The sequence below is a fragment of the Anomaloglossus baeobatrachus genome, unplaced genomic scaffold (genome assembly GCF_048569485.1).
Source record: "Anomaloglossus baeobatrachus isolate aAnoBae1 unplaced genomic scaffold, aAnoBae1.hap1 Scaffold_424, whole genome shotgun sequence".
In the NCBI taxonomy this organism is placed as follows: domain Eukaryota; kingdom Metazoa; phylum Chordata; class Amphibia; order Anura; family Aromobatidae; genus Anomaloglossus; species Anomaloglossus baeobatrachus.
The window spans coordinates 4358-21813 of record NW_027443575.1 but is presented as its reverse complement, the minus strand read 5'-3'; the positions used below and the strand labels follow the sequence as shown (position 1 = coordinate 21813).

The 17456-nt window shown below is 63.4% G+C and overlaps 1 long non-coding RNA gene across 1 annotated transcript; it reads right to left on the bottom strand.

Annotated features, from left to right (window-relative positions):
• Positions 1–1130: 1130 nt before the first annotated feature.
• On the bottom strand, positions 1131–16959 carry LOC142279149 (uncharacterized). Its single transcript, XR_012741872.1, has 2 exons — positions 16667–16959; positions 1131–1957 (listed from the first exon to the last, which is right to left on the bottom strand). It is a non-coding gene; the product is annotated as an uncharacterized LOC142279149 (long non-coding RNA).
• Positions 16960–17456: the final 497 nt, after the last annotated feature.

Below are 17456 nucleotides of genomic sequence, written 5' to 3'. Positions count from 1 at the left end.
ACAATTGCTGCATCTAATTGATGTGAAACTTCTCGGGCGTCTGTGGGCTGCTATTGTTAGGCTGGAAAGGGCCAAATAACCATGGCCCTTTCCACCCTAAGAATATCATCCCCCAGTTGTCTGCTGTACCATGGCTGTTTTTTTAGTAAAAATAGAGGGGACCACACGTAATTTTTTTTAATCTAAAAATGTAAAGAATAAGCGTGGGATCCCCTCTATTTTTCATAACCAGCCAAGGTACTGCAAAGAGCTGAGGATTTCAGCCTACAGCTGCTGCTGTTCCTGTGCTGGATATGAAAGTTGGGGGGACCCCACTTTTTTTTTTTTAAATTAAAAAATAAAAATGGTGTAAAAATGCTGGTCAAGCTAACTATCTCTAGAACACTATTCTATAAGCTCTATTTATCTTCCTATATCTTTAATTTTTCAGGCTTTCCACATTAAACAAAAAAACAAAACAAAAAAAAAAACAAAACCAAAAAACATTCATTTCAGTATCTTACTTTTTTTTTTACCGGTACCACACGGACAACCATACTGGTACGTGTGGCTTGCACCTGTTTAAACACGGACATCTGAAAGGGGCCTTATAGATACCCATCTACTGTATGTACTATAATTTTGAGTTGCTGCAAATTATGATGTTCTCCTCAGCGGCTAAAAATACTTCTCAAAATTTATAAGAAGTATTATTACCCCTCTGTAAAATATGTAGTGTCACCTCTGCCAGAGCCCGTCCTATGGAACAGTGGTGGCAACAGCTTCAGACGCTCAGCAAAAAGCAACTTACGTCCCTTTAAATTTAAAGAGAAAAAAAAAAAACGTTTCGCCCCATATGACCGGAATCAGGCGTTGTGAGCCTCATGGAGTTATGTTGCCACCAAAGGAGGGAAACACGGTGAAACAGGGCTGGGGCCTAATAAATGGGGGGCATAAGAGGATCAGGCGCTGCTAAAGACAGAAAATAAATGGTCAGCCAGATCTGATCAGTTTTTCTGTGGGTCTACATGTGAGGACTGAGATGTTTTGGAAACTATCTACAACACTGTGACCGCAGCCCGACCGGCAGTGACTGCTCACTAATGTCACACCGAGCTTCATCATTATAGAAATGAACATTCAGCCCAAACTTCTAGAACAGTTTTATTAAAATAAGTATATCAATTTAAAAAAAAAAAAAAAAGGAGAAATATATTTACAGTTTTATTTTTATAGAGAACATTTATTCCATGCTGTACATGGGAATGGGTTACACCCAAAATACAGATATAAATTACAGTGAATAAACCAATCCTCACAGACGGGTACAGAGGGGAGCGGACCCTGCCCTCAGGGGCTCACAGTCTACAGGATAATGGGGAGGAGACAGAAGGTCGGGGATACAAATATATAACACTGACAGACGGGTACAGAGGGGCGCAGACCCTGCTCTCGGGGGCTCACAGTCTACAGGGGAATGGGGAGGGGGAGACAGAAGGTCGGGGATACAAATATATAACACTGACAGACGGGTACAGAGGGGAGCGGACCCTCAGGGGCTACAGTCTACAGGGTAATGGGGAGGAGACAGAAGGTCGGGGATACAAATATATAACACTGACAGACGGGTACAGAGGGGAGCGGACCCTGCTCTCGAGGGCTTACAGTCTACAGGGTAATGGGGAGGAGACAGAAGGTCGGGGATACAAATATACACTGTAACAATCAACTTTACAAATTAATACGTAGAATAAAGCCATGTTGGACATTGGCAACAATGAAAGAAAAAAAATCTTTTGTATCGGAGTCCCGTGCGTTTTAGGTGTAAAAATTGTATTTCACCATTTACCATAAAAATCCTCTTGTTGAATACATTGGAGGACACAGGAGGTGTGATGTGCATTAGACCACACTGTTCTCTCAGTCTCTAAGGTGGGACGACGGGGGGCAATTACACCCAGATGCCAGTAGTCACAAACTGTGTTAGAAAAACAAAGGGAGAAGATTAATAGCACACCTCCCACAAAGTGCAACACGGCCCCCTGCCCAGCACGAGCCCCCCCACGTGCAGCCTCTCTCCCCCTCCAAGCTCGGCCCCCACGTGCAGCCTCTTTCCCCCTGCAAGCTCCACCCCCAACGTGCAGCCTCCCCCCCAACGTGCAGCCTCTCTCCCCCTGCAAGCTCCCCCCCCCAACATGTAGCCTCTCTCCCCCCCAAAGTGCAGCCTCTCTCCCCCTCCAAGCTCGGCCCCCACGTGCAGCCTCTTTCCCCCTGCAAGCTCCACCCCCAACGTGCAGCCTCCCCCCCAACGTGCAGCCTCTCTCCCCCTGCAAGCTTCCTCCCCCCCCCCAACGTGTAGCCTCTCTCCCCCCCAAAGTGCAGCCTCTCTCCCCCTGCAAGCTCCCCCCCCCCAACGTGCAGCCTCTTTCCCCCTGCAAGCTCCCCCCCCCAACGTGCAGCCTCTTCCCCCCTGCAAGCTCCCCCCCCCAACGTGCAGCCTCTTCCCCCCTGCAAGCTCCCCCCCAACGTGCAGCCTCTTCCCCCCTGCAAGCTCCCCCCCAACGTGCAGCCTCTCTCCCCCTGCATCCTCCCCCCCCCAACGTGCAGCCTCTTCCCCCCTGCAAGCCCCCCCCCAACGTGCAGCCTCTTCCCCCCTGCAAGCTCCCCCCCCCCAACGTGCAGCCTCTCTCCCCCTGCATCCTCCCCCCCCCCCAACGTGCAGCCTCTCTCCCCCTGCATCCTCCCCCCCCCCCCAACGTGCAGCCTCTCCCCCCCTGCAAGCTCCCCCCCACCCAACGTGCAGCCTCTCTCCCTGCGAACCCCACCCAACACACACACGGCCCCACACACACACACACGGCCCCCACACACACACACGCACGGCCCCCACACACACACACACACACACGCACGGCCCCCACACACACACACACACACGCAAGGCCCCCACACACACACACACACACGCAAGGCCCCCACACACACACGCAAGGCCCCCACACACACACACACACGCAAGGCCCCCACACACACACACACACACAAGGCCCCCACACACACACGCACGGCCCCCACACACACACACGCACGGCCCCCACACACACACACACACACGCACGGCCCCCACACACACACACACACACGCACGGCCCCCACACACACACACACACACGCAAGGCCCCCACACACACACGCAAGGCCCCCACACACACACGCAAGGCCCCCACACACACACACACACACGCACGGCCCCCACACACACACACGCACGGCCCCCACACACACACACGCAAGGCCCCCACACACACACACGCAAGGCCCCCACACACACACACGCAAGGCCCCCACACACACACACAAGGCCCCCACACACACACACAAGGCCCCCACACACACACACAAGGCCCCCACACACACACACAAGGCCCCCACACACACACACAAGGCCCCCACACACACACACAAGGCCCCCACACACACAAGGCCCCCACACACACAAGGCCCCCACACACACAAGGCCCACACACACACAAGGCCCACACACACACAAGGCCCACACACACACAAGGCCCACACACACACAAGGCCCACACACACAAGGCCCACACACACACAAGGCCCACACACACACACACACACACACACACACACACACACGGCCCCCACACACACACACACACACACACACACACACAAGGCCCCCCCACACACACACACACACACACGGCCCCCCACACACACACACACACACGGCCCCCACACACACACGCACGGCCCCCCCACACACACACGCACGGCCCCCACACACACACACACACACACAAGGCCCCCCCCCACACACACACACACACGGCCCCCACACACACACACACACGGCCCCCCACACACACACACACACGGCCCCCACACACACACACGCACGGCCCCCACACACACACACGCACGGCCCCCACACACACACACGCACGGCCCCCACACACACACGCACGGCCCCCACACACACACGCACGGCCCACACACACACACGCAAGGCCCACACACACACACGCAAGGCCCACACACACACACGCAAGGCCCACACACACACACGCAAGGCCCACACACACACACGCAAGGCCCACACACACACACGCAAGGCCCACACACACACACGCAAGGCCCACACACACACACGCAAGGCCCACACACACACACACAAGGCCCACACACACGCAAGGCCCACACACACACACACACAAGGCCCACACACACACACAAGGCCCACACACACACACACACACACACAAGGCCCACACACACACACACACACACACAAGGCCCACACACACACACACACACACAAGGCCCACACACACACACACACACAAGGCCCACACACACACACACACACAAGGCCCACACACACACACACACACACACACAAGGCCCACACACACACACACAAGGCCCACACACACACACACAAGGCCCACACACACACACAAGGCCCACACACACACACACACACACAAGGCCCACACACACACACACACACACAAGGCCCACACACACACACAAGGCCCACACACACACACAAGGCCCACACACACACACAAGGCCCACACACACACACACAAGGCCCACACACACACACACAAGGCCCACACACACACACACAAGGCCCACACACACACACACACACACACACACAAGGCCCCCCCACACACACACACACACGCACACAAGGCCCCCCCACACACACACACACGCACGGCCCCCCCACACACACACACACGCACGGCCCCCCCACACACACACACACGCACGGCCCCCACACACACACACGCACACGGCCCCCCCCCACACACACACACGCACACGGCCCCCCCCCACACACACACACGCACACGGCCCCCCCCCACACACACACACGCACGGCCCCCCCACACACACACGGCCCCCCCACACACACACGCACGGCCCCCCCACACACACACGCACGGCCCCCACACACACACACGCACGGCCCCCACACACACACACGCACGGCCCCCACACACACACGCACGGCCCCCACACACACACGCAAGGCCCCCACACACACACACGCAAGGCCCCCACACACACACGCAAGGCCCCCACACACACACGCAAGGCCCCCACACACACACGCAAGGCCCCCACACACACACACACACACGGCCCACACACACACACGGCCCACACACACACACGGCCCACACACACACACACACACACACACAAGGCCCACACACACACAAGGCCCACACACACACACGCACACACAGCCCACACACACACGCACGGCCCCCCCCCCCCACACACACACACACACACACACGCACGGCCCCCCCCCACACACACACACACGCACGGCCCCCACACACACACGCACACGCACGGCCCCCACACACACACACACACACACACACACACAAGGCCCACACACACACACACAAGGCCCACACACACACACACACAAGGCCCACACACACACACACACACAAGGCCCACACACACACACACGGCCCACACACACACACACAAGGCCCCCCCACACACACACGCACGGCCCCCCCACACACACACGCACGGCCCCCCCACACACACACGCACGGCCCCCCCACACACACACACGCACGGCCCCCCCACACACACACACGCACGGCCCCCACACACACACACACGCACGGCCCCCACACACACACACACGCACGGCCCCCACACACACACACACACACGCACGGCCCCCCCCCCACACACACACACGCACGGCCCACACACACACACAAGGCCCCCCCCCCCACACACACACACGCACGGCCCCCCCCCACACACACACACGCACGGCCCCCACACACACACACACGCACGGCCCCCACACACACACACACACACACACACACACGCACGGCCCCCACACACACACACGCACGGCCCCCCCACACACACACGCACGGCCCCCACACACACACACGGCCCCCACACACACACACGGCCCCCACACACACACACACACGCACGCACGGCCCCCACACACACACACACACGCACGGCCCCCCACACACACACACACGCACGGCCCCCACACACACACACACACACACACAAGGCCCCCCCACACACACAAGGCCCCCCCACACACACACGGCCCCCACACACACACGCACGGCCCCCACACACACGCACGGCCCCCACACACACGCACGGCCGGCCCCCACACACACACGCACGGCCCCCACACACACACGCACGGCCCCCACACACACACGCACGGCCCCCACACACACACACGCACGGCCCCCACACACACACGCACGGCCCCCACACACACACGCACGGCCCACACACACACACGCACGGCCCACACACACAAGGCCCACACACACACACACACACACACAAGGCCCACACACACACACACAAGGCCCACACACACACACAAAGCCCACACACACACACACACAAAGCCCCCCCACACACACAAGGCCCCCCCACACACACACACAAGGCCCACACACACACACAAGGCCCCCCCACACACACACACACACAAGGCCCACACACACACACAAGGCCCCCCCACACACACACACACAAGGCCCCCCCACACACACACACACGCACGGCCCCCACACACACACACGCACGGCCCCCCCACACACACACGCACGGCCCCCACACACACACGCACGGCCCCCACACACACACGCACGGCCCCCCCACACACACACACACACGCACGGCCCCCCCACACACACACACACACACACACGCACGGCCCCCCCACACACACACACACACGCACGGCCCCCACACACACACACACACACGCACCGCCCCCACACACACACACGCACGGCCCCCACACACACACACGCACGGCCCCCACACACACACACGCACGGCCCCCACACACACACACACACAAGGCCCACACACACACACACACACAAGGCCCACACACACACACACACACACACACGGCCCACACACACACACACAAGGCCCCCCCACACACACACGCACGGCCCCCCCACACACACACGCACGGCCCCCCCCACACACACACGCACGGCCCCCCCACACACACACACGCACGGCCCCCCCACACACACACACGCACGGCCCCCACACACACACACACGCACGGCCCCCACACACACACACACGCACGGCCCCCACACACACACACACACACGCACGGCCCCCCCCCACACACACACACGCACGGCCCACACACACACACAAGGCCCCCCCCCCCACACACACACACGCACGGCCCCCCCCCACACACACACACGCACGGCCCCCACACACACACACACGCACGGCCCCCACACACACACACGGCCCCCACACACACACACACGCACGCACGGCCCCCACACACACACACACACGCACGGCCCCCACACACACACACGCACGGCCCCCACACACACACACACACACACAAGGCCCCCCCACACACACAAGGCCCCCCCACACACACACGGCCCCCACACACACACGCACGGCCCCCACACACACGCACGGCCCCCACACACACGCACGCACGGCCCCCACACACACACACGCACGGCCCCCACACACACACGCACGGCCCCCACACACACACGCACGGCCCCCACACACACACACGCACGGCCCCCACACACACACACGCACGGCCCCCACACACACACACGCACGGCCCCCACACACACACGCACGGCCCACACACACACACGCACGGCCCACACACACAAGGCCCACACACACACACACACACAAGGCCCACACACACACACACAAGGCCCACACACACACACAAAGCCCACACACACACACACACAAAGCCCCCCCACACACACAAGGCCCCCCCACACACACACACAAGGCCCACACACACACACAAGGCCCCCCCACACACACACACACACAAGGCCCACACACACACACAAGGCCCCCCCACACACACACACACGCACGGCCCCCACACACACACACGCACGGCCCCCACACACACACACGCACGGCCCCCACACACACACACGCACGGCCCCCCCACACACACACGCACGGCCCCCCCACACACACGCACGGCCCCCACACACACACGCACGGCCCCCACACACACACGCACGGCCCCCACACACACGCACGGCCCCCACACACACACACACACACGCACGGCCCCCACACACACACACACACACGCACGGCCCCCCCACACACACACACACACACACGCACGGCCCCCACACACACACACACACACGCACGGCCCCCACACACACACGCACGGCCCCCACACACACACGCACGGCCCCCACACACACACACGCACGGCCCCCACACACACACACGCACGGCCCCCACACACACACACGCACGGCCCCCACACACACACACACGCACGGCCCCCACACACACACACGCACGGCCCCCACACACACACACGCACGGCCCCCACACACACACACGCACGGCCCCCACACACACACACACACGCACGGCCCCCACACACACACACACACACACACACACACGCACGGCCCCCACACACACACACACGCACGGCCCCCACACACACACACACACACGCACGGCCCCCACACACACACACACACACGCACGGCCCCCACACACACACACACACACACGCACGGCCCCCACACACACACGCACGGCCCCCACACACACACACACACACACACACGCACGGCCCCCACACACACACACACACACACGCACGGCCCCCACACACACACACACGCACGGCCCCCACACACACACGCACACACGCACGGCCCCCACACACACGCACACACGCACGGCCCCCACACACACACACACACACACACACACGCACGGCCCCCACACACACACACACACACACGCACGTCCCCACACACACACGCACACACACACACACGCACGGCCCCCACACACACACACACACACACGCACGGCCCCCACACACACACACACGCACGGCCCCCCCCCACACACACGCACACGCCCCCCCCCCACACACACACGCACGCACGGCCCCCCCCCACACACACACGCACGCACGGCCCCCACACACACACACACGCACGCACGGCCCCCACACACACACACACGCACGGCCCCCACACACACACACACACACGCACGGCCCCACACACACACACACACACGCACGGCCCCCACACACACACACACACGCACGGCCCCCACACACACACACACGCACGGCCCCCACACACACACACACACACGCACGGCCCCCACACACACACACACACACGCACGGCCCCCACACTCACACACGCAAGGCCCCCACACTCACACACGCAAGGCCCCCACACTCACACACGCAAGGCCCCCACACTCACACACGCAAGGCCCCCACACACACACGCAAGGCCCCCACACTCACACACGCAAGGCCCCCACACTCACACACGCAAGGCCCCCACACTCACACACGCAAGGCCCCCACACTCACACACGCAAGGCCCCCACACTCACACACGCAAGGCCCCCACACTCACACACGCAAGGCCCCCACACTCACACACGCAAGGCCCCCACACTCACACACGCAAGGCCCCCACACTCACACACGCAAGGCCCCCACACTCACACACGCAAGGCCCCCACACTCACACACGCAAGGCCCCCACACTCACACACGCAAGGCCCCCACACTCACACACGCAAGGCCCCCACACTCACACACGCAAGGCCCCCACACTCACACACGCAAGGCCCCACACTCACACACGCAAGGCCCCACACACACACACACGCACGGCCCCCACACACACACATGCACGGCCCCCACACACACACACACACACGCACGGCCCCCACACACACACACACGCACGGCCCCCACACACACACACACACACACGCACGGCCCCCACACACACACACACACACGCACGGCCCCCACACACACACACGCACGCACGCACGGCCCCCACACACACACACGCACGCACGCACGGCCCCCACACACACGCACACACCCCACACACACACACACACACACGCACGCACGGCCCCCACACACACGCACACACGCACGCACGGCCCACACACACACACACGCACGGCCCCCACACACACACACACGCACGCACGGCCCCACACACACACACACACACGCACGCACGGCCCCCACACACACACACACACGCACGCACGGCCCCCACACACACACACACACACGCACGCACGGCCCCCACACACACACACACACGCACGCACGGCCCCCACACACACACACACACGCACGCACGGCCCCCACACACACACACACACGCACGCACGGCCCCCACACACACACACACACGCACGCACGGCCCCCACACACACACACACACGCACGCACGGCCCCCACACACACACACACACGCACGCACGGCCCCCACACACACACACACGCACGCACGGCCCCCACACACACACACACACGCACGCACGGCCCCCACACACACACACACGCACGCACGGCCCACACACACACACACACACGCACGCACGGCCCCCACACACACACACACACGCACGCACGGCCCCCACACACACACGCACGCACGGCCCCCACACACACACACGCAAGGCCCCCACACACACACACGCAAGGCCCCCACACTCACACACGCAAGGCCCCCACACTCACACACGCAAGGCCCCCACACTCACACACGCAAGGCCCCCACACTCACACACGCAAGGCCCCCACACTCACACGGCCCCCACACTCGCAAGGCCCCCACACTCGCAAGGCCCCCACACACGCAAGGCCCCCACACACGCAAGGCCCCCACACACGCAAGGCCCCCACACTCACACACGCAAGGCCCCCACACTCACACACGCAAGGCCCCCACACTCGCACGGCCCCCACACTCGCACGGCCCCCACACACGCAAGGCCCCCACACACGCAAGGCCCCCACACACGCAAGGCCCCCACACACGCAAGGCCCCCACACACGCAAGGCCCCCACACACGCAAGGCCCCCACACACGCAAGGCCCTCACACACGCAAGGCCCCTCACACACGCAAGGCCCCCACACTCACACACGCAAGGCCCCCACACTCACACACGCAAGGCCCCCACACTCACACACGCAAGGCCCCCACACTCACACACGCAAGGCCCCCACACTCACACACGCAAGGCCCCCACACTCACACACGCAAGGCCCCCACACTCACACACGCAAGGCCCCCACACTCACACACGCAAGGCCCCCACACTCACACACGCAAGGCCCCCACACTCACACACGCAAGGCCCCCACACTCACACACGCAAGGCCCCCACACTCACACACGCAAGGCCCCCACACTCACACACGCAAGGCCCCCACACTCACACACGCAAGGCCCCCACACTCACACACGCAAGGCCCCCACACTCACACACGCAAGGCCCCCACACTCACACACGCAAGGCCCCCCACACTCACACACGCAAGGCCCCCCACACTCACACACGCAAGGCCCCCCACACTCACACACGCAAGGCCCCCCACACTCACACACGCAAGGCCCCCCACACTCACACACGCAAGGCCCCCCACACTCACACACGCAAGGCCCCCCACACTCACACACGCAAGGCCCCCCACACTCACACACGCAAGGCCCCCCACACTCACACACGCAAGGCCCCCCACACTCACACACGCAAGGCCCCCCACACTCACACACGCAAGGCCCCCCACACTCACACACGCAAGGCCCCCCACACTCACACACGCAAGGCCCCCCACACTCACACACGCAAGGCCCCCCACACTCACACACGCAAGGCCCCCCACACTCACACACGCAAGGCCCCCCACACTCACACACGCAAGGCCCCCCACACTCACACACGCAAGGCCCCCCACACTCACACACGCAAGGCCCCCCACACTCACACACGCAAGGCCCCCCACACTCACACACGCAAGGCCCCCCACACTCACACACGCAAGGCCCCCCACACTCACACACGCAAGGCCCCCCACACTCACACACGCAAGGCCCCCCACACTCACACACGCAAGGCCCCCACACTCACACACGCAAGGCCCCCACACTCACACACGCAAGGCCCCCACACTCACACACGCAAGGCCCCCACACTCACACACGCAAGGCCCCCACACTCACACACGCAAGGCCCCCACACTCACACACGCAAGGCCCCCACACTCACACACGCAAGGCCCCCACACTCACACACGCAAGGCCCCCACACTCACACACGCAAGGCCCCCACACTCACACACGCAAGGCCCCCACACTCACACACGCAAGGCCCCCACACTCACACACGCAAGGCCCCCACACTCACACACGCAAGGCCCCCACACTCACACACGCAAGGCCCCCACACTCACACACGCAAGGCCCCCACACTCACACACGCAAGGCCCCCACACTCACACACGCAAGGCCCCCACACTCACACACGCAAGGCCCCCACACTCACACACGCAAGGCCCCCACACTCACACACGCAAGGCCCCCACACTCACACACGCAAGGCCCCCACACTCACACACGCAAGGCCCCCACACTCACACACGCAAGGCCCCCACACTCACACACGCAAGGCCCCCACACTCACACACGCAAGGCCCCCACACTCACACACGCAAGGCCCCCACACTCACACACGCAAGGCCCCCACACTCACACACGCAAGGCCCCCACACTCACACACGCAAGGCCCCCACACTCACACACGCAAGGCCCCCACACTCACACACGCAAGGCCCCCACACTCACACACGCAAGGCCCCCACACTCACACACGCAAGGCCCCCACACTCACACACGCAAGGCCCCCACACTCACACACGCAAGGCCCCCACACTCACACACGCAAGGCCCCCACACTCACACACGCAAGGCCCCCACACTCACACACGCAAGGCCCCCACACTCACACACGCAAGGCCCCCACACTCACACACGCAAGGCCCCCACACTCACACACGCAAGGCCCCCACACTCACACACGCAAGGCCCCCACACTCACACACGCAAGGCCCCCACACTCACACACGCAAGGCCCCCACACTCACACACGCAAGGCCCCCACACTCACACACGCAAGGCCCCCACACTCACACACGCAAGGCCCCCACACTCACACACGCAAGGCCCCCACACTCACACACGCAAGGCCCCCACACTCACACACGCAAGGCCCCCACACTCACACACGCAAGGCCCCCACACTCACACACGCAAGGCCCCCACACTCACACACGCAAGGCCCCCACACTCACACACGCAAGGCCCCCACACTCACACACGCAAGGCCCCCACACTCACACACGCAAGGCCCCCACACTCACACACGCAAGGCCCCCACACTCACACACGCAAGGCCCCACACTCACACACGCAAGGCCCCCACACTCACACACGCAAGGCCCCCACACTCACACACGCAAGGCCCCCACACTCACACACGCAAGGCCCCCACACTCACACACGCAAGGCCCCCACACTCACACACGCAAGGCCCCCCACACTCACACACGCAAGGCCCCCACACTCACACACGCAAGGCCCCCACACTCACACACGCAAGGCCCCCACACTCACACACGCAAGGCCCCCACACTCACACACGCAAGGCCCCCCACACTCACACACGCAAGGCCCCCACACTCACACACGCAAGGCCCCCACACTCACACACGCAAGGCCCCCACACTCACACACGCAAGGCCCCCACACTCACACACACGCAAGGCCCCCACACTCACACACGCAAGGCCCCCACACTCACACACGCAAGGCCCCCACACTCACACACGCAAGGCCCCCACACTCACACACGCAAGGCCCCCCACACTCACACACGCAAGGCCCCCACACTCACACACGCAAGGCCCCCACACTCACACACGCAAGGCCCCCACACTCACACACGCAAGGCCCCCACACTCACACACGCAAGGCCCCCACACTCACACACGCAAGGCCCCCCACACTCACACACGCAAGGCCCCCACACTCACACACGCAAGGCCCCCACACTCACACACGCAAGGCCCCCACACTCACACACGCAAGGCCCCCACACTCACACACGCAAGGCCCCCACACTCACACACGCAAGGCCCCCACACTCACACACGCAAGGCCCCCACACTCACACACGCAAGGCCCCCACACTCACACACGCAAGGCCCCCACACTCACACACGCAAGGCCCCCACACTCACCACACGCCAAGCCCCCCACACTCACACACGCAAGGCCCCCACACTCACACACGCAAGGCCCCCCCTTCGCCCCCTGCCCAGTGCGAGCCCCCAAACGTGAAGCGTCGCCCCCTGCCCAGTGCCAGCCCCCCCCCCCCAAACGTGCAGCGTCGCTCACTGCCCAGTGCCAGCCCCCCCAAACGTGCAGCGTCGCTCACTGCCCAGTGCCAGCCCCCCCAAACGTGCAGCGTCGCTCACTGCCCAGTGCCAGCCCCCCAAACGTGCAGCGTCGCTCACTGCCCAGTGCCAGCCCCCCCAAACGTGCAGCGTCGCTCACTGCCCAGTGCCAGCCCCCCCAAACGTGCAGCGTCGCTCACTGCCCAGTGCCAGCCCCCCCAAACGTGCAGCGTCGCTCACTGCCCAGTGCCAGCCCCCCCAAACGTGCAGCGTCGCTCACTGCCCAGTGCCAGCCCCCCCAAACGTGCAGCGTCGCTCACTGCCCAGTGGCAGCCCCCCAAACGTGCAGCGTCGCCCCCTGCCAGCCCCCCCAAACGTGCAGCGTCACCCAGTGCCAGCCCTTCCAAGCGTGCAGCGTCGCCCAGTGCCAGCCCTTCCAAACGTGCAGCGTCGCCCAGTGCCAGCCCCCCCAAACGTGCAGCGTCGCCCAGTGCCAGCCCCCCCAAACGTGCAGCGTCACCCAGTGCCAGCCCTTCCAAGCGTGCAGCGTCGCCCAGTGCCAGCCCTTCCAAACGTGCAGCGTCGCCCAGTGCCAGCCCCCCCAAACGTGCAGCGTCGCCCAGTGCCAGCCCCCCCAAACGTGCAGCGTCGCCCAGTGCCAGCCCCCCCCAAACGTGCAGCGTCGCCCAGTGCCAGCCCCCCAAACGTGCAGCGTCGCTCACTGCCCAGTGCCAGCCCCCCCAAACGTGCAGCGTCGCTCACTGCCCAGTGCCAGCCCCCCCCCAAACGTGCAGCGTCGCTCACTGCCCAGTGCCAGCCCCCCCCCCCCCCCAAACGTGCAGCGTCGCTCACTGCCCCAGTGCCAGCCCCCCCAAACGTGCAGCGTCGCTCACTGCCCAGTGCCAGCCCCCCAAACGTGCAGCATCGCTCACTGCCCAGTGCCAGCCCCCCAAACGTGCAGCGTCGCTCACTGCCCAGTGCCAGCCCCCAAACGTGCAGCGTCGCTCACTGCCCAGTGCCAGCCCCCCCCCCAAACGTGCAGCGTCGCTCACTGCCCAGTGCCAGCCCCCCCCCCAAACGTGCAGCGTCGCTCACTGCCCAGTGCCAGCCCCCCAAACGTGCAGCGTCGCTCACTGCCCAGTGCCAGCCCCCCCAAACGTGCAGCGTCGCTCACTGCCCAGTGCCAGCCCCCCAAACGTGCAGCGTCGCTCACTGCCCAGTGCCAGCCCCCCAAACGTGCAGCGTCGCTCACTGCCCAGTGCCAGCCCCCCCCAAACGTGCAGCGTCGCTCACTGCCCAGTGCCAGCCCCCCCAAACGTGCAGCGTCGCTCACTGCCCAGTGCCAGCCCCCCCAAACGTGCAGCGTCGCTCACTGCCCAGTGCCAGCCCCCCCAAACGTGCAGCGTCGCTCACTGCCCAGTGCCAGCCCCCCCAAACGTGCAGCGTCGCTCACTGCCCAGTGCCAGCCCCCCAAACGTGCAGCGTCGCTCACTGCCCAGTGCCAGCCCCCCCAAACGTGCAGCGTCGCTCACTGCCCAGTGCCAGCCCCCCCAAACGTGCAGCGTCGCTCACTGCCCAGTGCCAGCCCCCCCAAACGTGCAGCGTCGCTCACTGCCCAGTGCCAGCCCCCCCAAACGTGCAGCGTCGCTCACTGCCCAGTGCCAGCCCCCCCAACGTGCAGCGTCGCTCACTGCCCAGTGCCAGCCCCCCCAAACGTGCAGCGTCGCTCACTGCCCAGTGCCAGCCCCCCCAAACGTGCAGCGTCGCTCACTGCGCAGTGCCAGCCCCCCCAAACGTGCAGCGTCGCTCACTGCCCAGTGCCAGCCCCCCCCAAACGTGCAGTGTCGCCCCCTGCAAGCCCCCCCCCAACATGCAGCGTCGCCCCCTGGCCAGTGCGAGTCCCCCAAACATGCAGTGCGCCCCCTGCAAGCCCCCCCCCCAACGTGCAGCGTCGCCCCCCTGGCCAGTGCGAGTCCCCCAAACATGCAGTGTCGCCCCCTGCAAGTCCCCCCCAAAACGTGCAGCGTCGCCCCCTGCAAGCCCCCCACAAACGTGCAGCGTCGCTCACTGCCCAGTGCCAGCCCCCCCAAACGTGCAGCTTCACCCCCTGTCCAGTGCGAGTCCACCCCAAACATGCAGTCGCTCCGTAGCAAGTGCGAGCCGCCCTAAACGTTCCACATTGCCTCCTGCAAGCCCCCCAAACATGCAGCGTCGCCTCCTGCCTAGAGTAACCCCCTCATTCCTTATGAAACCTCCACAGCATCGCCCCCTGCTCCGTGTAACACCCCCATAAGACACTTACCTTATTAAAGCCTGAGATATACACGAGCTGCAGCCCCCAACACAGACAGGAGACACTGCTCTGTGCCCCCAACATCCAGGCTGAGACCCCCAGAGCTATAACTAATGAGGAAAAGCCGAATATTCTCCACCTCAGGGTCAGGATCCGTCCGCTCTGCACTGAGGAGGAGCCCAAGCACTGCCGCTTCCCGCCCACAGATCTGCACGGCACTGAGGAGGCCCCGCCCCTTCCGGTGACATCATGATTTCATGAAATCACTCCTCCCCCTCAAAAAATCAACTCCGATCTAGCCTCTACCCTCCTGTCAGGGTAGAGGCTAGATCGGAGTTGATTTTTTGAGGGGGAGGAGTGATTTCATGAAATCATGATGTCACCGGAAGGGCGGGGCCTCCTCAGTGCCGTGCAGATCTGTGGGCGGGAAGCGGCAGTGCTTGGGCTCCTCCTCAGTGCAGAGCGGACGGATCCTGACCCTGAGGTGGAGAATATTCGGCTTTTCCTCATTAGTTATAGCTCTGGGGTCTCAGCCTGGATGTTGGGGGCACAGAGCAGTGTCTCCTGTCTGTGTTGGGGGCTGCAGCTCGTGTATATCTCAGGCTTTAATAAGGTAAGTGTCTTATGGGGGTGTTACACGGAGCAGGGGGCGATGCTGTGGAGGTTTCATAAGGAATGAGGGGGTTACTCTAGGCAGGAGGCGACGCTGCATGTTTGGGGGGGCTTGCAGGAGGCAATGTGGAACGTTTTGGGCGGCTCACACTTGCCAGGGAGCGACTTTGCATGTTTGGGGTGGACT